Source organism: Pantherophis guttatus, chromosome 1, assembly GCF_059756535.1.
Source record: "Pantherophis guttatus breed Tessera chromosome 1, ASM5975653v1, whole genome shotgun sequence".
NCBI lineage: Eukaryota > Metazoa > Chordata > Lepidosauria > Squamata > Colubridae > Pantherophis > Pantherophis guttatus.
Window position 1 is genome coordinate 289608103 of NC_142063.1, and position 24250 is coordinate 289632352.

Here is a 24250-nt window from a genome sequence, read left to right on the forward strand (position 1 = left end):
CAACTATGCCAGAGAAAGAGATCAGCTTGGATCTTTATTTTTCTGTTTGGCTTGATTTGTGATTTCTTTTTTTTCCCCTGAACTTGTAAGCCCATTCAGGGAAAAAGTACACTTGCTGCCATCTGCTTTATCTTGAGGTTGTGAAATTAACTAAAACGAAGAAATAGTAGAATTCGGGATGGTGGCTTAAAATAGAATTAATCTGAAGTGGAAGCACATGTTCCTGTCTGTATTGATCCTCTTCCTCAACTTTGGTTGACTTTTTTTCTCTTTAAGTTGCTGCTGCTGCTGCTGCTGCTGCTGCTGCTGCTGTTGTTGTGATGATGATGATGATGATGATGATGATGATGATGTTAATCTTTAGTGAGATTCACAGCCTTTGAGGCTGGTTAATAGCTCAGCAGCTCGAGTCCTAACCAAGGATCTAGGAACTGTTAAGGTATCGTCGGAGGATGTAAGCTGTTCTGAGTAAGGTGGTTTTTTGTAGTCAAAATGTTCAAGTATTATTATTATTATTATTATTATTATTATTATTATTATTATTATTTGCAAAGAAAAGTGTGCTGATTTCTGCTTCAGCTGCCTTCAGTTAGGAGAGAGTGAGAACAGATCTGGCTGTTTCTGTGGTCCACAACGGGTCAGCCAATTAACAGTACTGATTGGGATCAGATGTGCAGCAAAAATAAAACAGAAATAATAAGCCCATACAAAGTGTGATCAGTGCTGTTTCAGCAAAGAGATTTGAGATGGTTCTTCAACCCGAGAAAGTGAGTTACAGTACTGAACCCCAGAATGAAACACTGAAGCGGTCTGACTTGATTTGGTTCGCAGCACATGTGCAGAAGCTCTTTTAAGCATCAGGAGTAAAGTGTATACTATTCAGATCTGAAGCAGGCCAACCAAGGTGCTTTTTGATTGGAAGTTGACACCTTTGTTGTATCCGTCAGTAAGTCTTTGAAGGAGGCTCTACTTGTACAGTATCAGAATCAGTATAGAGCTGGAAGGGACCTAATCCAATCCCCTGCTCAAGCAGGAGACACTATACTATTTAACTGTCCAGTCTTTTCTTCAGCGATGAAGCACCTACAACTTCTGAAGGCAAGCTGTTCCACTGTCCACGGTAATTGTCCTTACTATTAGAAAGCTCTCCTTAATTCCAGGTTGCTTCTCTCCTTGATTAGTTTCCATCCATTGATTCTTGTCTTGTCTTCTAGTGCTTTGGAAGATAAGTTGACCCCCTGGGGAAGCCACTCAAATACTGGAATGCTGCTATCATGTCACCCTTGGCCTTCTTTTCTCTAGATGCATGGCCTCAAAAAAAAAAAAAAAAACTGTGTTGGGGGTAAAAGAGATATAAAGGAGATGGTAACAGAGCGTCATTTTTTAATTTTTTTTTTACTGTTACTTATATTTATCATGGTTGCATTGTTGCTACATTTGTAAGATCTCCTGACCTAAGGCAAACATTTTATTGGGCCCAGATAGTTACTATGCAAGCCCAGGAAAACCTATAACTACTTTAAGGAGCTGTAGATCCAAAGCATTCTTGTCCACCCCTGTTGCTTTGAAGGGGAGCATTGCTTTGTTCACTGAATCAAAGTACCCCACAAAAGCTCCACATAGTGCCAAGGTGTTCCACAACTCATATTAGGGAGAGGAAACAAAGGCAATGAACATGATTTTTCAAAGAAGAACATTCTGGTAGTTCAAAGAGATTTGATGGAAACATTTCTCTTTCAAAAGGCAGAAGAAAGAGTAAATTGCTATGTATCCTTAGAGGTGGTGGGGTAGAGAATAAATAGGTTATTAATCTGACCTGAAGAAGAATTGGGAACTGGGCTCAAACCATCACCAGTAAGATTTCTTGGTAGCTATCCCATCATCCTCACATACTTCTAAATACTCTCCAAACAGTAGTGTTCCTTGGAAGTTCGAAAAGAAGAAAGGGAGGAGGCAGCTAGCAGGTGATAAACTGAGTTTCTTATATTTAAAAAGGGCAGAGAATAACAAGTAACAGCAAATCTTATAACCTTAAAGAATAAATTGGACCTCACTTTACAGTTCTTGCTTTCCAACTACTTCCAGAATGGCGGCAATACCAGCTAAAAGGAGCTCATGGCTGTAGATGACATTTAAATTGATATTGCAAACAGGCTCCATTAGCTCAGAATTTGCTCACTTCATTTCTAATTTGGTTGTTTTCCATGCTTTATTGTTTCCCCATTCCCACATAATGTATTTCTACTAGCATAAACCAATGAATCTCTCCATTCTTCCAGTTGTCTTTTCCCCCCAACTTCTTTGACTTTTCTTTAAGCAAGCGGCTACTCAATTCAACATATTCCTCCTGTGACTTTATTTTTACTTTAAATCTTCCATATTCCATCCTTGGGGCTTCAGTGTGCTTTCTGTGTCTGGCCCTTGGACTATCTGTATCCAGTATTCTGTTGCTTGCTTGTTTCATTCAAGTACATGTCCATTGAGGTGATGTGCAGTTTAATTATTTTTCTCAAAATTATGACTTATGAGACCTTTATTGGTTACCGGAATTTTCTTCATTGATCTTGGCCAGACCCCAAAATTGCTGACTTCTAATATATTTCTCAGAATGTGTCAACTTGAGAGGATTTTGTTGTTTCAGCATGTAAAAGTGCAGTTTCATGAAATGCAACTAGTCTTTGACTTATGATTCCAATAGAGACTGGAATTTCTGTCATTAATTAATGGGGTCGTTAATGAAATAGAATAGAATTCTTTATTGGCCAAGTGTGATTGGACACACAAGGAATTTGTCTTTGCTGCATATGCTCTCAGTGTACATAAAAAGACAAGATACCCTCGTCCAGAATCACAAGGCACAACACCCAGTGAATTGCACCCAGTTTTACAAACTTTTTGACATGGTCATTAAGTGACTCCAAATTCTCCAATTGATTTTTCTCATCAGAAGCCCCCTGAGAAGGTCACAAATGGCAATCACGTGACCGCAGGATGCTGCAACCATCATAAATACATGTTGGTGGCTAAATGCCTAAATTTTGATCACGACCACAGGAGTATTGCTACAGTTGTAAATGCAAGGAACAGTCATATATGGTACATTTTCTGTAATGTCATAACTTCAGATTGTCATTAAATGAATAATCGTAAGTGAAGGACTACCCATACTGGGGATTCATAAACAGTCCTTGGGTTATTTCTTAGCTCAGCTAAGAATTAATTATGGGAACAGCTCCTTTGATAAGGCTTGGAAAAAGTCATTTATTTCCTTTAAACTAGCCTTAGACTGGGTCATATGAAACCTAGTACTGATCTAAACTGGACTATATACCTCTCAATTATGTCATATTCCTTCTCCCAATCTACCACTAACTTTTTAAACCTCTCTACTTTGTGTCTGGTCTGTCTGCTTGCCTCTCTCTTTGCACAAAGATTGCTCTTTAAGTAGTAATAGGAAAGGGGTGCGGTACATGCCAACCAGAAAGTCTTGGACCTGCAAGATAGATGTGGCATGAAATAAGGCACTAAGAATTTTACTTAGAAGAATGATAGAGTTTCCAGGCATTTCTGGTTCAGGTATTAGGTATATTTTCCACTTTATTTATAAAAAAATAATAAAGGTGATTAAAAAAATATTTTAACAATGGACAGGTCATCTCTAAATCACTCTTCTTAAAAAGGGCAGGCAATCGAAACAGGGAGTAACTATCCATCTGTCAAAGATGATTGAAATGATTCTTGCATCAGCAGAATGTTGTGCTAGATGACCTATTGGTCCATTCCAATTCACACATTAAATTATTCTATTTCCTTCACCAGTTGTGATTTTTATGATCTTACTTTCAGAATCAGCCTCTGCAATGGGTTTGCAGAGCCCATTACTGTTTATTAATTTAAAACATTTATATGGCTGTCCATCGTATGCCAAAGTGTGGCCTGCTCCCAATCAAGAATTAAAGCAATATCAATAATAAAACAACATTAAACACTGTATCAGAATTATTAAAACCATAAACATTAAAAACAAAAACTAATCATTGCCAACTGCAAGACGTCCTCATGACTCTGTCATTATGACTCCATCTAAGTATTAGTGCAATGATGCTACTGGACCAGATGGTGGTACACAAACTGTCCTTCCATTAAAAGTAAAAATGGGACCCTGGACTATGTAAAACATGTCAAACTATGCTAAAACATACAGATGTTTAAGAGGAGAATATATAATACATGCTTATATACTCTCAGTGATTCTTTTCCATGTAACACTTCCCTTTAAATTCTATTCTAAGCTAAGGTTCTATATAACTGTAGTTTATATTCTTGCATATAATTGACATTTGGCAGGTTCATCAGAAATAAGTAGGAGGGAAGCTTCTCCTTGCAACAAACAACCATTGCTTGTATGGATTTGATGTGCCCACTTATCAAACTGTAATGCCAGTTTTGCTCTCTTTTTAAAATTGATTTGTTTTTCCTCTTTAGAATGATTTCAAACACCCATCTTTACCTTTAAGACATTTGGAATTTTGCCTCAACAAAACTCTATCTCACTAGGAAAGCAACAGTCACACATACAGTCTCACACTCACACATACACCCACCATTAAATCTATACTATAATGTTCATTTATAGTTCTAACCTCCTTCTCTTTCCAATCTCCAGCTTTTAATTTCCCATTTGTGAAAAATTTCTCAGGGTTAACCAAATGAAAGGAAATCCTTCTTCCACATGTAACAAGTTCAAAATAGCAAGAAAAGGGAGGCACACTATTTCTATAGAAGTTACTTTGTGATGAAGTCTCCAGAGTACAAGCCAGGAGACTAAGTTGTAGTCCCATTTTAGGCATGAAAAACCAGCTCGGTGACTTTGGGCCAGACACTCTTCTTCAACCCACTTCACCTGATAGAGTTAGTGTTGTGGGGGGGGATATAGGAGGAGTATTAGGTATGTTTCCCACCTTGAGTTATTTGTAAAAAAATAATAAAGGTGACTGAAAAAAATATTTAAAAACAGGATAGATTGGTCACCTCTAAATCACTTTTCTTAAAAAGAGCAACCAACAGAAAATAATTGCACATCAAGAATGTAGGAAGCCAACTTCTGTGCATTTATTCTGATTGTCAACTTGCCAACATCTCCAATGGTGCAATTGAAGGAAGAGGGGATCTCAATTTATCTTTGATCCTGAGGTATATTTATTTGCCACAGGTATTGGCTTCAAGGCAGAAGAGGAATAGAAAAAAATATGGAGGAAATGTGCATGAAGGGCTCCTTTTTAAATGAGATAATCAGTGTGGGTTGCCCCCAGTTCGCACCAGTTCTATAGAACAGGTAGTAAAACTGGCGGGAGGCTCCACCCACCAACCCCGATGTCATCAAAACACTTCTGCGCATGCGTGAGTGAGTGAAGGGAGCGCACGCTCGTGGCCCCACTGCAATCCGGTAGTAAAGGTAAGTAGAACCCACCCCTGGAGATAATGTATGGTTGATGTAATTTCTACTCTTTAAATTTGTAAGGGTATTCCTTGTTTCAGAAAAACCTCAGCCACGCAATCGCCAGAACCGAGTAATGAAACCAAGGGTTTTGACCTTTCATCTTTTTAGACAAAAGCAATTGTGCTCTGGCAGCAGGAAAATGAAGCATGACAAATTCAGATGAGGTTACTTCATCAATGGGAAAAAAACAGAATGTGTTCATTATCCACATGCTTCACACCAGGACAAATGTTGTTCGAAGTACTCATTGTCACAGCAAGACTGGTATAGCAGCACACATGAACTGCTCCATTTCAACATTAAGTGATTATTACTATGAGTTGAGGCCTCTTCAGGCTAAGAAAAAGTAATTTCTCTCTAGGACCCCATGAAAACAAGCAGAAACCATCTGTGGAGAATGAACAACTTTTGTTGTTGTTTTCTTTTTAATGTATTTGTTCTTTGTATATTCATCCATCCGGGTTAATTAATTAAATCAGTTTTAAAACAGAACAGAAGTTTTTCATCAAACTAAAGGAGGATGGATTTGTGAAAAATAGGCAAGGAATTTCTAAAACACAGCAGTTCCTGTCTCCCGTTCTGAATTTTTCCTGCTAAGGTATGCTCTCTACTAAGTTCAAGATTTATAGAATAACAGAGTTGGAAGGGTTCTTGGAGGTCTTCTAGTCCAACCCTACACCATTTCAGACATGATATGGCGGCAGGAAAAGATAGTAGATTATTTTTATGCCATCCTATAGAAACTGGTAAAGATAATCTTGATTCAATACTTCCTACACAAAGAGAGAAGGGACAGAATGCTATACTTTTCATATAAGTACCCAAATTTATGTAATATAGGAAATTCAACTTTTGCACAAGTCATGTAAGTCTGTCTGTCTGTCCGTCTATCTATCTATCTATCTATCTATCTATCTATCTATCTATCTATCTATCTATCTATCTATCTATCCATCCATCCATCTATCCATACATAGAATATGTACCGTATACATATATATTCTTATTCTATGTATATACATATACAATGCAAAGTTAAGGCTAATGAAAACATTCAATATAATGCATCAAGATTAACTGAAATAAAAATACATCTTTCAAAAGGCTTTGAAGGCTTTCCCTTTTGTCAGGAAGGACACCATCCAAACCTTGGTCATTTTGATGCTCATTAAAAAAAATACATTCTTTTATTGCTTTTAAAATAATGTCAGAAAATCTATGTGGGTTTTATTTTTCTTTTCTGTGACAATTCATGCACTAAGAGCCATGCAGTGGTTACAATGCAGTACTGCAGCATATTTCTGCTGACTGCCAGCTGCCTGCAATTTGGCAGATTGAATCTTAATGGGCTCAAGGTTGACTCAGCCTTCCATCCTTCCGAAGTCGATAAAATGAGGACCCAGATTGTTGGGAGCAATATGCTGACTCTGTAAACTGCTTAGAGAAGGCTGTAAAAACACTATGAAGTGGTATATAAGTCTAAGTGCTATTGCTATTTATTTGGATTCCCCCCCCCATGGCTCTCATTTTATACACTTTTTCTGGATCTATATAACCAAGTTAAGTACATTTTGTTCACTTTGTATTGTGAATTGACTTACATGGCTCTGACCAACATAACACAATTCTGTTTTTTATTTTTATCTTTGGTTTTGAATGTAGGTCTTGATTTAGGGGAAAATGCATACAAAAGCTATAGATTAATCAAAAGCATGGAAAAAAGACATATATTTAAGAAAAAAAAGATTAGCAATGATTTTTTTCTCTGGACCGCAATGTTGGGTTCCAGGATTTTGTGGACTGTGCTCTAGACAACAGATATCCTGATGTTTTCTCCAGCAACTGTGATGGCATCTTCAGAGGCAAGATGGTCTGCCTCTGAAGATGCCAGACGTATTTGCTGGTAAAATATCAGTTTTTATCATTACTCAACAGACACTGGCTGTGAAAGCCTACACCGGTATATATTTTTTTTCAGAGCCTTGATATCTGATGCCTGCTCACAGTGAAATCCTTGTCCTCATTATCATTGCCAATATATGTCATAAAAGTTAAGTTTTTACCCCCATTTTCTTTTACATCAAAGAAAGTAGAAGAAGGAACTCCTTTTTTTTCAATGCAGTACCAAATGGTTGCCTAGTACTGCTTCCAAAGCATGAAAAATGACAATAGTTCAATCTTATTCCAGCATGATCCTTCACCCAATATATGAGGGATTTATTCTCTATCAAAGACAGGCATGAGATGAATTGGAGGGCAAAGTTCAAGAGGAAACTACAAAATATCTCTGTTACATCTCTGTCCCATTCTCCTCAATAGAACCAATTTGCTGCTTTACAATCTGCTCCTGGTCTTTCTCTCCTTCCTCTTTCCTTAGTGGAACAGAGCAATGGAACCACACAGACAAAGAAGCAGCTAGAATTGGGTATGGAAAAAGGGGTGGGGCATGACAAAGTTATTTGATGGTTTTGTTTTAAAACCCAATCTAGATTTCGGAGGTTTTGTCCACCCCAGGAAAAATAAATAATTGTCAGCCTCAATTCTATCTCCTCCAAATTACATATTTCCTCTAGAATCTTTTAGGTTTTTTTAAAAAAAAGATCCTTAAAGCAAAGCATATATGAGTTACAATCTTTATCTTTTCAGATCTTCTACTGCAAAAAATGCTATGCAACTCATTGTTTATGCTTTGTAATAGAGCACCTGAAGACAAAACAAGCATGCATGTCTTTTTCCATTATGTCTTCTAGCCTTTATGACATAGACAATCGTTTGGAACCAGGTGGGCATACTAAAAGGTTTTAGAGGGTTTTTAAGCACATTCACAAAATAGCTGCCATAATGGCCTTACATTACACAAAATGACTAACAAATGGGTGTGACCAGTTCAATAGGCTCATTCTCCAAAGAGTCTTTACCATCCTCTGAAACCTGCTCTAATTCCAGCTTCCTTATCTTTTTTCTAGGCAGTGATCATTCTCCCAAACAAAATCCAAGGCTGTAATTTGGTGGTGTAAAGCTCAGAGACATCCACATAAAGAAAGGTGAAACTGGTGCTAGGCCGCAGTTTAATGCATTTATTAAACTGTCAACTAAATGCATATGATATAATCAAGAACCTGTGAAGTCATCTATTTATATTATTGTTCATTGATATGATGATGCTAATTGACATCCAGTAGCTGATTAAGACACATCTCCGTTTAGCATTTGGGCATTTTCTCAAAGATCACCATCATGGATCAGGCCAATTTATGAATGAATGAAAAATAGACTTCTCTGCAACTCTTACTGATCTAAAGATTTGCAGTTCTGTTCTTCCATAGATTGCCCCATCTTTTTGCAACAAAACTCCCTGGGGCATCATCAAAATCAGCCCCTCTTCCATCTTAGACTGACATGCAGTCTTGGGGTTTTGGTCTTTCTGTTGAAAGGAAATGCCAGTTCTAATGTTCTGTAATTCAACTTTTGTGCTTAGTGATCTCTGCTGGAGCTTGCTTTTTCTCTTTCTGGACTCTTGTGATCAGGTCAGTTATTGAATAAGTCATGTTTACTGATGATAATAACTTCACTTCCTGTAACCCAATTATATCTACTAAGAAAAGTATGCTTACTTACTAGTTATCTACATTTCATTTCAAAATTAAATCTACCATTGTAACTTGTTCACGCTGCTTTCAGTTCCTATTTTATATCTCTGTACTTCACCCTCCTAAATTCATGGTATACAAATGAATTTAACACAGCAACCTTAAGAAAGCCATCTTTGTATGCAGGATGCATCAGCATTTTTCTTCTGTAGTATTTTACTGATGGGCTTCTGCACATTAATAGGATATTACACACACACACACAATGTGCCCAGTCTCATTTATTTGGAACACCATGTTTCTTGCTTTACAAAGGTAATGCTCTTGATAGAAATCCAATCCAAGGTCAGTTTAAAGAACCATAAGAAAGGAAAGTAGGAGCCTTGGCATCGATCATCAGCTGTTAGCATCAAGGAAATCTACTAGGCAAGTACAAGTTATCTAATTGGAATTTCCTTCTGGGATGAGATGTGCATATTTCTATGTATTATAGCTATTACTGATCCATCCATTTTCACATATGTATTGGGATACTCATAATTTATACAAGTAACTGTCCTTTTGATGCCGAGTTTCCTCTTCTTTGGCTAAGCAGAAGAGCTCAGTCACCCAACACAAGTTGCTTTTGTTGTTTGTTTGTTTGAGCAATGCTTCATCAATGCTCATTTGTGTATTTTGTTGAGTTGCACAACGATGATCCAAAATGAATAAGGACATGTTGGTTCTGCAAGTAAAGATTGTTGTTGTTTTGATTTGTTCCTACATTTGGAAGGAATACGGGTATTTATTTTGAAAACTATGTTACATTTTAAAGGATAATATTTGTAGCTCAGGGTTGAAATGAGGGTTGCCCTCTGAGACATTTTATTACCCAAACTAGGTAACATCATTAGTGCTAGTAAGGAGTGAGAGTGAGTAAAGTGAGAGCAAACCCCACTCCCTACTAACACTGATACTAACACTGGTGCTATTACTTAGTCTGAGTAATGAAATGTCTGTAAGAAACAACCAAGTGGAGAGACCACCAAGGACCCTTCATGTTACGATTTCTATCATGCTACAGTTTTTCTCCCAAACCCCAGCATAACACATTAATTTGGAAATAAATCTGTTCATCTGGGATATTAAAATTTGAGATAAATTTAGAGAAGACTTTTATAATCCATGAATGCCAGAGGGTGCTTAGCAAACTCGAACAGTAAATATTACAGTAAATATTAGATTAGTAAATAATAAGTACAAATAAGTTGCAACTGTGGATGTCTAGAAACACAATAATATACTAATTGTAACAATTATGGATGAAATAAACAAATATAAACACATAAGATCTATAACTTGCAATATTGGTTTTTGTTGAAATAAATACCTGTTTGAAAAATGTTGCATATTTTTCTTGAAAAACATCAAAAGGAAGGATGTGGGAGATACACAATACATAGCCTTCAAAGTAGAAATGCATTTTCCTTCCAATATATATATTTTTAATATGGTCATAAAAATGTAGCCTTTCAAATATTAAAAAAAAATTAAACTCTTATGAAAAATTCAGCCTAACCTTCAAGGTTAAAAAAGAATAAGCAAAAAACTGTCCTAAAACATCGTTTTTTAACATGGCTCCTTAAAAAATTAAATATATGTCAGAGAGCAAGTAAAATATCACCTTACACCATTTACATTTTAAAATTGCTTTCCTTTAAGGCATTCATCCAAATATACCAGCACGGGTTCTCTTCTTGAAATGGGAATCAGAGAATCTTCTTAGTCATTCTAGCCTGCTTGGGAAATCAGTCCTACAGCTTATATTTCATTAAAACACCATTTCAATGTTATTATTCAGAAACTGGGCTGAAGAAGTGGAAGGAAGCAACACCATAATTCATATTCATATTCTTGCTATCATCATCTTCTCTTCTCTCATTCCCCCCAAATGTCTATGCATGGAAATCTGGAAAAGGCTTCCATCTGGACACTTAGGCCAAGATTCTGTTTTCCTTAGAATCACCACTGGCTTATTCAGGTCTTCTAAATGTCCATGTAAAGAGTTAGCCCAATTATAGATGCAATCTCTGCTTTATGTTTCATCCTCTATGGAGGGAGTGTTAACATGAATATCTTAAGGATGTTTCTGGATATGCCCAGAACTTTGGAAATGGACTGACTACATGAACTGGTTTATGCAATTTTCATGGCAACATTTTTTGGGAAGTGATTTGCCATTCCTTTCTTCCTAGGGCTAATAGAGAATGTATGGTTCAAACTCACTTAGCTGGCTTCATGCCTAAGGCAGGACTAAATCTCCCAGTGTCCCAGTTTCTACTTTGGTACTTTAAACCACTACTCATTTGGAAATGGCCTCTGTAGCAGTAAGCAAGCAGCAGTATCATTGTACCATGCATTGCAGCACGAAGTGTGACTTAGCATCTCTTAGGAGATATCTTTGTGAAGTCTGCAGAAAGAGAGCTACAGTATTCCAAAGACTCTTTCCTAATGATGCTTCCTGAAGACTGTTATGGTAAACAATGCCTGCTTTTCATATATTTCCTTAAGAAGAACAGAATATGCTAGAACACAGCAAGCTACATACTGCTGCCCTCTCTGAAGAGGAATATTCTGGCTTGAAATTTGAAACTTTGCATTCCTTAGACAAAAGGTTTATCTTGTTTTATTTGTTGTTCTGCTTTCCTCATTAATTGAGTTGACACTGCTGTGTGTACATTAAATAATGTCAAAATACATAAAGCAAAGTAGAAGTTGAGTGACATTTGTTGACATTTTCCAAAGAGGCAAAACAAGTTAACATTGTAGCTGAATGTTAAAAGGTCTGGGAGTTAATGTCTTTACTCATCAGTGTGGCTCTGGGCAGGGTTGACTGAATGCAACCAGAACATTTATTTATATTTCCTAACAGGAATTTTTATTCATTTAGTTTAATGTATTTCTAAAATATTAATGAAAAATAAGTATGGAACAAAACCCTGTTATCCTATTCCTATTATTTTCATAAAACATTAGCTTCAAATAGGAAGAAATAGTAAGCTTTTTGATTTAGTTTTGCTTTTAAACCTAGATTAATGTTTATATATACAAAACAAGAATATGTTTTTCCCCATTTCACATATAAAATTTGTTTACATTGATCTTTCAAATAAACCTGAACTATGGTTTAGAAGTGTGTGTGGTGGGGAGGGAGGGAAATCCTGAGAATTAAATAACGTTTTTATGTCTTTTGGTAACTTTACTCTCAAGAATATAGGCATCTTTGCTGAAATGCCTTCATTGACTTTTTTAAAAGAGACATGATTTTTTAAATATAAGCATCTTTTTATTTTGCACAAAACTCCTCAACTAATCTGGAATTTGATATGGATATTTCTTACCAATAGAGCAATATTACTGCAAATATTATAGGATTCGGTTCAAAAAAGAGATGGTAAGACCATTTGCAGTAGATAACTGATGATGATGATGATGATGATGATGATGATGATGATGACGACTCAAGATGTTCTTGAGAAATAAGCACATGTGATCTGGAGAGATCAGTTCTGTTTCTGTGATAAGAACTTAACTGAACAGAACAGAACAGAACAGAACACGGTGAAATGTGATAACATTAGACCTGGAAACACCCTTGGGAAGACCTGTGACACTTACCTTGAAAGACAGTCACTGTCACTGTGGTTGTTGTCACCTAAAGGGGTGGTGGGAATTTCCAGATAGGCCTTTGGGCGAAGCATGACATCCTTCCCTCCTCCTTTCCACAAAAGATCAGCCTGTTCTCTCTATTGACTTAGAGCTTGTATGCTTGCAAAACGCATATGTTGAAAGTTACTTGCAATCTGTTGTCTTGATGCTATCTGTGTGGAAAGCAAAACAAACAAAGAAAATCATAGCAGGGACATAACATTAAGAGAGCCATAAAATTAATACACTTGTGCATGAAATCTTTTGAATGTCTGAACTGTTGTTTAAGTAGAGGTATAGAGGACATAAAATAAACACATAAAAACACCTGACTAGGAGGCTCAGTGGCTAAGACACTGAACTTGTCAATCAGAAATGTCGGCAGTTCGGTGGTTTGAATCCCTAGTACAGGTCTCCTGCGTGGGCAGGGGGTTGGACTAGATGACCTCCAAGGTCCCTTCGAAATCTGTTACTGTTACCCTAACTCTGAGCTTCCTCAAGTTGTGTATTAAGTGGATTAGGCTGCTTTCTGAGCTGAAGATTTTGTAATGAAGCAAATTGGATAGCTTTGTACATCCAGACTTCACTACAGTAACTGTGTGGGTAGGCATTATTTAAAGGCAACAGAACATGAATACAGATCGTGGCAGGGATCACTGATCTTAGGCACTGGAAATTCTCTTTTTTTATTAGTTTCAGGATAAGATAATTTGATGGGTAATTTCTTTTTTACTCATTGATGATGAAAATATTATCATTATGTTCTCCGTCTTATATGGATATCAACAAAACGATAATCAGAGAAAAAGAGAAGACCAATAAATTATGTTAGTAAAATAAGACAACAATTATATCTATAGGAAATGCATTTGAAAGAATGGTTTCAAATATCAGTGGGATGATTGCTCATTTGTATGCTACATCAATTTCGCAATGCAAGCACAATTGACTAAAGCCTTTTTCAGAGTCTGGTCTATTTCATTTCTTATATTAGCAAAGAGGACTTCTGCCAGCTTGAACAAACCAATCACCGGTTGTTTCAGTAAAACACCTAGGCTTTGTAGATAATTATCAGCAAGCTCAAACTGAAAAATAAATCAATTGGTATCTCCACTTCACATCAGCACAAAGAGCTTGTATAGTAAAGCGAGCTGTGTAGATCTTTAAGAGGGTGCTTCATTATGATAAAGCGACATCACTTGGCTGGTCTGCCTTGACTAGTATTTGCAATAGCCAGAAGAGGTAAATCACATCACTTTTTGGCTTGAGGAGAGTCACTTTGCTTCCATGGCATGACATTTTGTTGAGGGGAATCCAAGCTGTCCTACATAGACCTAATAGTAATAGCATTTAGATGCATTACTTTTCAGAAAAGCAAAGATCTTCATAGATAGCGTCTCCTTAGGACTCATACAACTTCTATATGGCAACTCATTGCGGTTACTTATATTTCTTCCCATGCATTTCTCTTTTATATTCCTTTTGGGTGACTGGCTTCCTCTTTAACATTCATAAAGACACTGCAATTAAATACAGAGAAATTCAATTATGTTGCAAAAGAATACTGTCACTAGTTGTTGATTGTACTTAATACCAGCTCTATCATTTCATAACACATACAAAATGCATCTGTCTCTTTGATGCAATTTATAATGTTCCCCTTTTATGATAGCTTGGAATCTGTAATGCAAGTGGTTGCATTTGTAAAGCAGTATAGCAGGCTGAATGTTTAGTTCTGTTAGTGATTTTTTTTACTTTCAATGGTCAGGATTGTATTTTATTTCAGAATGATCCTTTACATATTATGTATTCATTGTGTAGCTTCTAGCAAATCAATCATTTTAAACAAGACTTTTATCCATAACAATAAGAAGACTAGCCACTATATTATCATATGCCTTTTTTCTCTAAGGAATTTCTAAGGAATTTAAGTCAGCATCCAGTCTTCTCTTTGCCATTATTTTATCCTCAGAACAATTGATGAAGTAAATCAAGCTAAGACCTAAGTTTAAACAGTCACTCAGTGAGGGTCAGAATTTTATAACACATCCCGTTTCATCCCAGATTTAATCTGATTAGTTTTGGGCTCTTGCACCATCATCTGGGTGCAGTAAAAATAAAAACTCAAATCAAGTTTAGTTCTGGAAATTGCATATATATGTCCATGGAATTGTCCTAGGAGTAATATGAAGTGGTTTGCCATTGGATAATTCAAGATTTTTTCGTAACTTCCTAATCTACTCAGGTATTAACCAGCTTGATCCTGCATTGCATTCTGAGCATCAGCCAATATGTAGATGCTGCTACCTTTTGTGAGTTCATTCTAGTATCAAAATTTATTTTTTGTATCTTTAGCTTCTCTGAAACCTATGGATATACTGGAATTAAATGTTGCACAAGGAGAACAAAAAATAAATGGAACATTGTCACTGTTTACTAATTCTGTTGTGTTATTTTCTCTCACCATGAAACAGCAGAATGTTCCTCTTGTGTGTGGAGAACATCATGCTCATGATATGCAGATTACACTTATTTCTTGAAATAAATTCATTACACTACCGGTATGTAGATGTACAGACAAATGCATCCTATTCATTGGCATAGTGTGAAGTATAGCTCTCAGGCACTTGTATTAAAAGGATATTTTGTAATGTGTACAGATGGGAGAGCTTCAAGTAATCTGAAAATTTGTGTAACGTGAACATTGCTGTACAGGTAGTCCTTGCTCAACAACTAGTCATTTAGTGACCATTCAAAGTTATGTCAGACCCAACAAAAAGTTCTGGAATTCTGATAGTGGCATACTACATATATTACTCTCGTTACTTCCCGCTTGGACTACTGCAATGCTCTCTACATGGGGCTCCCCTTGAGGAGCACCTGGAGGCTCCAGCTGGTCCAGAATGCGGCCGCGCGGGTGGTTATGGGAGCGACGTGGCGCTCCCATGTGACCCCCCTCCTGCGCGAGCTGCACTGGCTCCTGGTGGTCTTCCGGGTGCGCTTCAAGGTTTTGGTTACCACCTTTAGAGCGCTCCATCAGACCGGGGTATTTACGAGACCGCCTTCTGCTACCAATAGCCTCTCACCGACCAGTACGCTCCCATAGAGAGGGGCTCCTCAGGGTGCCGTCGGCCAAAGAGTGTCGACTGGCGGCCCCCAGGGGGAGAGCCTTCTCTGTGGGGGCACCTACCATCTGGAACGAGCTCCCCCCAGAGATACGGAGGATCCCGGACCTGCGCACGTTTCGCCGTGCTCTCAAAACTTTTCTATTTCAGCAGGCTGGCCTGGCCTAACTCTCCTCTTTTAAATTTTTTAATTCGTGATTTATAAATTGGGTGTTTTAATTTGTGTTTCGGCCAAAATATTTAATAACTTTAAGGGACTTTTTAATATTTGTATTATCTGTATTTTATCTTGGCTGTTCACCGCCCTGAGTCCTTCGGGAATAGGGCGGTATAGAAATTTGATTAATAAATAAATAAATAATAATAAACATGTATGTGTTGCATGATTACATTTTGGGTCCTTGCTCACTTTTATGGCAGTTGCAATGTGCCACATTCATGTGACAACAATTTACAATGCTTTTTTTTTTTTTTGGCTGCTCTCCAGCTTTTTGGCTGATTTTTGCCAAAAAAAAAAAATACCCATATGAATGAATGGGCCCCCTTTACAACTACCACATTTGCTTAACAATTGCTGCAAAACCAAGTTGTAAAATCAGGTTGGTGGGTGCCTTGAATTACAACCATCATGGTTTATAGTGGAAATGATAGTGGGTTCCATTATGGTTGTAAATTGAGCTCTACCTGTAATTGCTTTCAGAATATATATTGGCAACCAGAAAATGAAGAACCTTGGGCTCCATTCTAGTTTTGCTCAGGATGGTTCTATTGTTTTAGTTATAGAAGTGTTATAGTGGTAGGTTGCCCCCGGTTCAAACAGGTTCTATAGAACCGGTAGTAAAACCGGCGGGAGGCTCCGCCCACCGACCCTAATGTTATCAGGACGCTTCTGCGCATGCACAGAAGAGCATGCATGCATGCTCGCTTTGCTCGCATGCGCATGGGGCCCCATTGCAAACCGGTAGTAAAGGTAAGTAGAACCCACCCCTGAAGTCTTAACAAGGAAAAATGGAGCAAGCCATTCACTTTTTTAAAAAAATCAGTCAGTCCTATATGTACCGGTAAGTGCTTATTTCTGCACTGAAGAAATGATAGAGTAGGTACGCTTTGGAACTCTGTGACAGTTGAAGCTAGCTGCGCACACAACAGTGTACATGATGAACTACAATATACTCTGAGGTTATCCTTGAACTACCCAGCATGATATGCTTGCCCAAAGCAATATTTGTTCCTGTTATCTTAGCATTAAAAAAGAGGTGGGGGGAAACCATCCTCCAAACCAAGACAGGACAGAAACGACATCCTTCAGACTAGTCCGGCATCACTAGGGAAAGCAATTTATTGTCCTCTGATGCTATCAGCTGCTGAACTAGGTGAAACAGACAGCACTAACAAGGTTGTAGACTAGAGTTGCCTTAGTGTTTTATACGTTATTTGAAATCCAGCTCTCTGTCCATCAAAACCCATGTTTCCAGTCATATTTTATAAACAAGCTTCTCCTGCTTTACGATAATCTGCCTTTTCTGTCCTTGTTGCTTCATATTAACACCCCTTTCCATTAGCATTGTTGTTGTCAGATCATGTTATTCACTTTCTGAAAAGATTATTATTAATGCTATTCATTTATTATTATTAAAATGTGTTACAATCATCCACTCCAGCAAACTCCAGGTAGCTTAGAAAATCCAAATAAGCAATTTCAATAATTTGAAAACATAAAACAAAATGAAAAGCCCAGAATAAAAGCAACCGTAACAATAAATACAATAGGGCCCCCACAAACATGTTAACTCTAGGCCTGGGGGGGGGGGAATGTCCATCAATATAAATGCAAACAATTAATTTTCTGGATCAGAGGCCAGTCTGCAAATTCTTAGGAAGTTCTTAAGAACTTCACATTTTCCCATATGAGTTCCACAATGGCTTCTGATTGGCTACTGTGCGAATTGAATGTTAAGACTAGAGAAAATGTGGGTCTAAACCAGTGGTGGGTTGCTCCTGGTTCGCCCCGGTTCAGGCGAACCAGTAGCGGTGGTGGCGGGAGGCTCTGCCCACCTGCTCAGACATCATCAAAAATGTTCTGCACATGCACAGAAGCTCCTGCACATGCACAGAAGTGCCATGCCCATGCGAAGCGCGCGCGCCTGCGCGCTACCAATAGCAAACCGGTAGTGGCAGGATTTGAAACCCACTATGCAGTAGTGGGTTTCAAATCCCGGTGCTACTGGTTCGCTATCAGTAGCGCACAGGTGTGCATGCTTGCTTTGCGAGCGTGTGGCACTTCTACGCATGCACAGAGCATTTTTGATTATGTCTGGGCAGGTGGGCGGAGCCTCCCACCACCGCATCTACCAGTTCTCCTGAACTGGGGTGAACCAGGAGCAACCCACCACTGGTCTAAACTAGCAGGGCTGTTACATTCTAACCTCAAAGATGAACAGATATTTTTTTCCCCTCTGAAATAGATATCGTTACCAGCAACATCAACATCATCATTTTCTGGAGCCACAGGAATTGTTGCTAATTATGTACCTTCTTTTTATTTTAAGACATTTTCCATACTGGCAGAAACGTTGTCTTCACACCAGGAGCAGAAAACCCAGTGTATTTGCTGACATACAACTATGCTGAGTAGGCTGATATGAGAATAAATTCATGAATAATCCACTGAATAAAACAGGTTGACCTTGAGAGCAGCATGGAAGATTGGTTGTATTTCCCCTTTCCTCTTCCCTGAGGGAACCAACCAAACACGAGTCCTAGCAAGAAAGTGTTCACAACAATTCAGGAAATCAGCTGAAAAGCAAACCTGATGCCTATGGGAAGCTGATAACCTTTCTCTGTCTATCTCCCCAGAGTAGTCGCAATGTGAGGATTTATATCCTGCTGTGAGTCTACTGAATGGCACAAACAGCTTCAGGTGCCAGATCTGACTCTGTTGTAGTCTTGCACATGCACATTACACATGAGGGGTGGGGGGGGGGTGTGGAAGCAAAGAGGAAAGGGCCAAACATTTTGAAAATGGTGCCCTGCTGTGAGAAGACCTGAACAGCTTGTCAGGTGGGCACAATGAGGCTTATTCTTCATTCATATAGTAAACAGTCAGGATGTCATTTACAGAGCGCCGAGTATGCTAAAAGACCAAGCTTGCTGCTATGTAAAAATAAATCAGCATTTGGGGGCTATATCCATTTCAGGGATGAAATGGATAAGTGAAATAGCAAAAGGGACAGATATTTCACTTTTTTTCTAGGAAAGTGAAGCTAGGATAGGTACAAATAATACCCCCCTCCCGTGTTACTACTATATATTCAAATAGTAAACAACAATTCATCCATTACAGATTCCTTTAACAGAAAATCTATGATTTACCAACTAGTCTCAGCTGTGGTACAATGGCAATAATCCATGGACCCTTTTGCTGTCTGTCATCCTTGGTGAAAAATTCACCAAGTTAGTAAGCATCATGAAACATTCAGGGAAGTTGTCTAAAAGATAACACAAATTTTGAAAGTTGTGTCAAAAGGAAAAGCAATCCAAGGACAAACACTACTGTACATACGAGATGTTGCCTAGCAAATAAATATTTGTTTGTTTATGATACTAATATTCCACTTTCATCTAAGTAGCTCAAGGCAACATACATTTTATCTTTTTATAATAACAACACTCCAAAAGAGAAGAATAATTTGTAAAGTGGAGGAAAACGGCTTTAGCATCTATATAAGAGCAATGCAGTTTCAAATTAGATGCGGTTTATTTTCCAGTGGTTTATAGAGAAATTAGATGGAACAGAATGCCTTTGGAATATATGACATTACGTGTTGGAATAAGTGGAGGTATACCTCTTATTAAATAAGAATTGGCTGCAATAGTCTTACTCTTGAATATTATGAGATTTGTAGGGTTCAGATTGTGTTCTAACCTGTATGGTTTGGATTGTGACCTTTAAAATCTGAAATCAACATACTGTATATACTCGAGTATAAGCCGACCCGAATATAAGCCGAGGCACCTAATTTTACCACAAAAAACTGGGAAAATTTATTGACTCGAGTATAAGCTTAGGGTTGGAAAAGCAGCAGCTACTGGTAAATTTCAAAATAAAAATAGATACCAATAAAATTACATTAATTGAGGCATCAGTAGGTTAAATGTTTTTGAATATTGATTTCAAAGAAAAAGAGTAAACAGACTAGTTTTACACTATAAAAAAATTACACAATAGAATTTTGCTTCCAGGGGGCTGCAGGGAGTCTTGCTAGGCACCCCCTTCATGCCCCTAGCAAGCCTCCCTCCAGCCCCTGGGAGCCAAAAAGGGACGCGGGGGAGGGGCAGCGCACCCCCCCCACGCCCCATTTACCTTTAGCAAGACTCCCTGCAGCCCCTGGAAGCCAAAAAGGGGCGTGGGGGAGGGGTGCCGCACCCCCACACACACCCCATTTTACCTTTAGCAAGCCTCCCTGCAGCCCCTGGGAGCCAAAACGGTTGCAGGAAAAAAGGCATTTTTTCCTCACTCGAGTATAAGCAGAGGGGGGCTTTTTTCAGCATAAAAAATGTGCTGAAAAACTCGGCTTTACTCGAGTATATACGGTACTTGTTAATGGAACTCTAGACTAAGGTGACCAGACGTCCCGCTTTTGGCGGGACAGTCCTGCTTTTGAGCAATTTGTCCCGCGTCCCGCGGCGTTTTAAAAAAGTCCCGATTTTTCATTCTGCCTCCTGAGTCCCGGCTGCCTCCTGAGTCCCAGCTGATGGCTAGAGGGAAAAAACCTGTTTAAACTCTTGCCGCGGGGCTTCAAAGGGCCGCCCTACGTTGATTAGCTCGGCTTCCCCCTCTCAGCTGATTTGCACAGGGCTCTGCTCTTGCTAAATTGCTCAGCAGTTTTTTTTTTCTCTTTGTGCAAACCAAGCTCAAAACGAAACTGAAAGTAAAACAGGCTGTTGGCTTTGCTGTTTGCTTGCAATGTTGGAAAATTAGGCAGCCGATTTATTTTCCTTTTCCTCACCAAAAAAGATAGGTGCAAACAATGGGAAATTATTTAGGGCAAAAGAGGAGAGTTCAAGATTTTAAAACACAAAAGAAAAAAAAGCTCTTTTTAACTAGGGAATTGTAATAATTGAGATACTGTTAATTGTATACTGTGTTGAAAGCAGAAATGGTTAAGTTGTGGTTTGGAGGAATATATGGGGGAAATTATTTGGTTTATTATTATTGGTAAGTATAATTAATTGATTTGTAAGAAATTGGATTGCATGGAAATAATTGGAATATTCATGTTCATATTGATTAATATACAAAAAAGATAGTTATATAACTAATTGATCTGGAACCCTGATAGGTTCCAGATGGAGCTTGGGCCATTTCCTGAGATTCTGGCTCATGACTCGGCTGAAGACCTGGTGGCCGCCTGGGATAGTGCGGCTGCCGGGGCCTTGGACCGAGTCGTGCCTTTGCGGCCTCTGACCCGGCACCGAACTCACCTAGCTCCTTGGTTCTCCGAGGAGCTTAGGGAGATGAAGCGCCGGAAAAGACGCCTGGAGAGTAGTTGGAGGACCAGCCGCTCCGAACCTGACCGAACACTGGTGAGGTCTCATATTAAGACCTACCTAGTGGCGATAAAAGCGGCGAAAACTAGCTATTTTGCCGCTCTTATCGCGTCATCAGATAATCGCCCGGCCGCCCTGTTTAGGGTGACCCGCTCCCTCCTCCATCTGGAAGTGCGGGATGACCCCTTGCAGGGTCGAGCTGAGGATTTTGTGCAGTATCTGTATGACAAAATCGCTCAGATTCGGGAAGGGCTGGCCTCTGACTGGGTATGTCCAGACGGGATGACTGAGGCAGGTCTTGAGAGTGTTATCTGGGGGGAGTTTGATCCTGTGGCTCCCGAGGACATGGACAGGGTCCTGGGACGGCTGAACGCGACCACATGTTTATTGGACCCGTGTCCCTCCTGGTTGGTACTGGCTTCCCGGGAGGTGACACGAGGCTGGCTCCAGAAGATTGTTAACGCTTCTTTGAGTGAGGGGGTCCTGCCGGCCGCTTTGAAAGAAGCGGTGGTGAGGCCCCTCCTCAAGAAGCCTTCTCTGGATCCGGCTGTTTTGGCTAACTATCGTCCAGTCTCCAACCTTCGCTTCATTGCGAAGGTTGTTGAGAGTGTGGTGGCGCAACAGCTTCCCCGGTACCTGGATGAAGCTGTCTATCTAGACCCGCTCCAGTCCGGCTTCCGGCCTGGGCACAGCACGGAAACGGCATTGGTCGCATTGGTGGATGATCTCTGGAGGGCCCGGGATAGGGGTTGCTCCTCTATCCTGGTCCTGTTAGACCTCTCAGCGGCTTTTGATACCATCGACCATGGTATCATGTTGCACCGGTTGGCGGGGTTGGGGGTGGGAGGCACCGTTTTGCGGTGGTTCTCCTCCTACCTCTCTGACCGGTCGCAATCTGTGTTGACAGGGGGGCAGCGGTCGACCCCGAGGCACCTTGCTTGTGGGGTGCCACAAGGGTCGGTCCTCTCGCCCCTTCTGTTCAACATTTATGTAAAGCCGCTGGGTGAGATCATCCGTGGCTTCGGGGTGGAGTTCCATCAGTACGCTGATGACACCCAGCTGTACATCTCCACCCCAGGCCACCCCAATGATGCCCTTAAAGTGATGTCCCAGTGCCTGGAGGCCGTGCGGGCCTGGATGGGGAGAAACAGGCTCCAACTCAACCCCTCCAAGACCGAGTGGCTGTGGCTTCCGGCGTCCCGATATAGCCAGCTGACGCCATCGCTGGCTATTGGAGGCGAATCACTCGCCCCCACGGAGAGGGCTCGTAACTTGGGCGTCCTCCTGGACGCACGGCTGTCGTTAGAAGATCATTTGGCGGCCGTGGCCAGGGGGGCTTTTTATCAGGTTTGCCTGATACGCCAGTTGCGCCCCTTTCTAGATCGGGACTCCCTACGCACAGTCACTCAGGCACTCGTCACTTCCCGCCTGGACTACTGCAATGCTCTCTACATGGGGCTCCCCCTGGGGTGCACCCGGAGGCTCCAGCTGGTCCAGAATGCGGCCGCGCGGGGGATTTTGGGGGCGACGAGGCGCTCCCACGTGACACCTCTCCTGCGCGAGCTGCACTGGCTCCCGGTGGTCTTCCGGGTGCGCTTCAAGGTGTTGGTGACCACCTTTAAAGCGCTCCATGGCTTAGGGCCGGGGTACTTACGAGACCGCCTTCTGCCACCAATAGCCTCCCACCGGCCAGTACGCTCCCACAGAGTGGGCCTCCTCAGGGTGCCGTCCGCCAGACAATGTCGGCTGGCGACCCCCAGGGGGAGAGCCTTCTCTGTGGCGGCGCCCGCCCTCTGGAACAACCTCCCCCCAGAGCTACGTATAATAACAGACCTCCGGATTTTTCGTCGGGCCCTGAAAACCCATTTATTCCAACTAGCTGGGCTGGCTTGAGTCAAATTTTAAATGGATTTTAAATTGGAATGTTTTAATTACGGCCAAAATTATTTAATTATTTTAAACAGTTTTTTAGATTTTGTATGTTTGTATGTATGTCTTGTTTTTACTTTGGCTGTTCACCGCCCTGAGTCCTACATTGGAGAAGGGCGGTATAGAAATTTAAACAAATAAATAAAAAATAAATAAATTTATATTAAAATGTTGAATTTGTATTAAACAACTGTATTACATAATTACATAATTAACCAATGTGAGGATGGATATAAAAATAGATGACAATGGGAAGGGGTATAATATAGAATAGAAGGGAAAAATTGAATTTGATTAAGATTAGAGATGAGGATGAAGGGTAATATTGTTTTTTTAAAAAAATAGATGAGGAATAAATATGGCAAAAAGGAAATATAGAAATTGTAAATTTAATTGAAATGACTAAACACTGTTTAAATTTGTGAACCAGCCAAATATTCTGTTCAAAGAAAATACATTGTATGTTTGTATGTGTGTTTCTAATTATTGCTATTTATTCATATTTGTTCTCTTTTATTCTTTAAAGTTTAACAATTCATTCTTTATCTTAATATCTTTATATTTGTTTGGGGTTGGCTTTCTTCCCTTTCATCTTTTTTATTGTACAGCAATCTTTCTCCTCAAACCTACCACCTCTCTTTTCTTTCCTTCTTACTTTCTCTTCCCCCCACCCTCTTCTTCTCCTCCCTATTTCCTCTTCCTTTCTCCTTCTCCTCTCTTCCTCCCTCTCTTACCGTCACTCCTACTCTAATTTCCCTTCCCTTCCTTCATCCCTCTCTATTACTGTATCCTTTTATGCATATGGACTACTCAGAGGGCTGAAAAAGTTATTTTTGACTGGTCCTCACACTTTTGACCAGTCCTCAAAC

At 39.7% G+C, this 24250-nt stretch overlaps 1 protein-coding gene across 6 annotated transcripts in view; it reads right to left on the reverse strand.

Moving 5' to 3' along the window:
• LRFN2 (leucine rich repeat and fibronectin type III domain containing 2) overlaps window positions 1-24250 on the reverse strand; it is a 325117-nt gene that overhangs the window by 90188 nt on the left and 210679 nt on the right. For all 6 annotated transcript variants that reach the window (XM_060692447.2, XM_034428008.3, XM_060692446.2 and 3 more), the window contains one exon: window positions 12748-12950. The gene's annotated coding sequence lies outside the window, so the exon portion shown is untranslated. The remainder of the gene's footprint in view (window positions 1-12747; window positions 12951-24250) is intronic.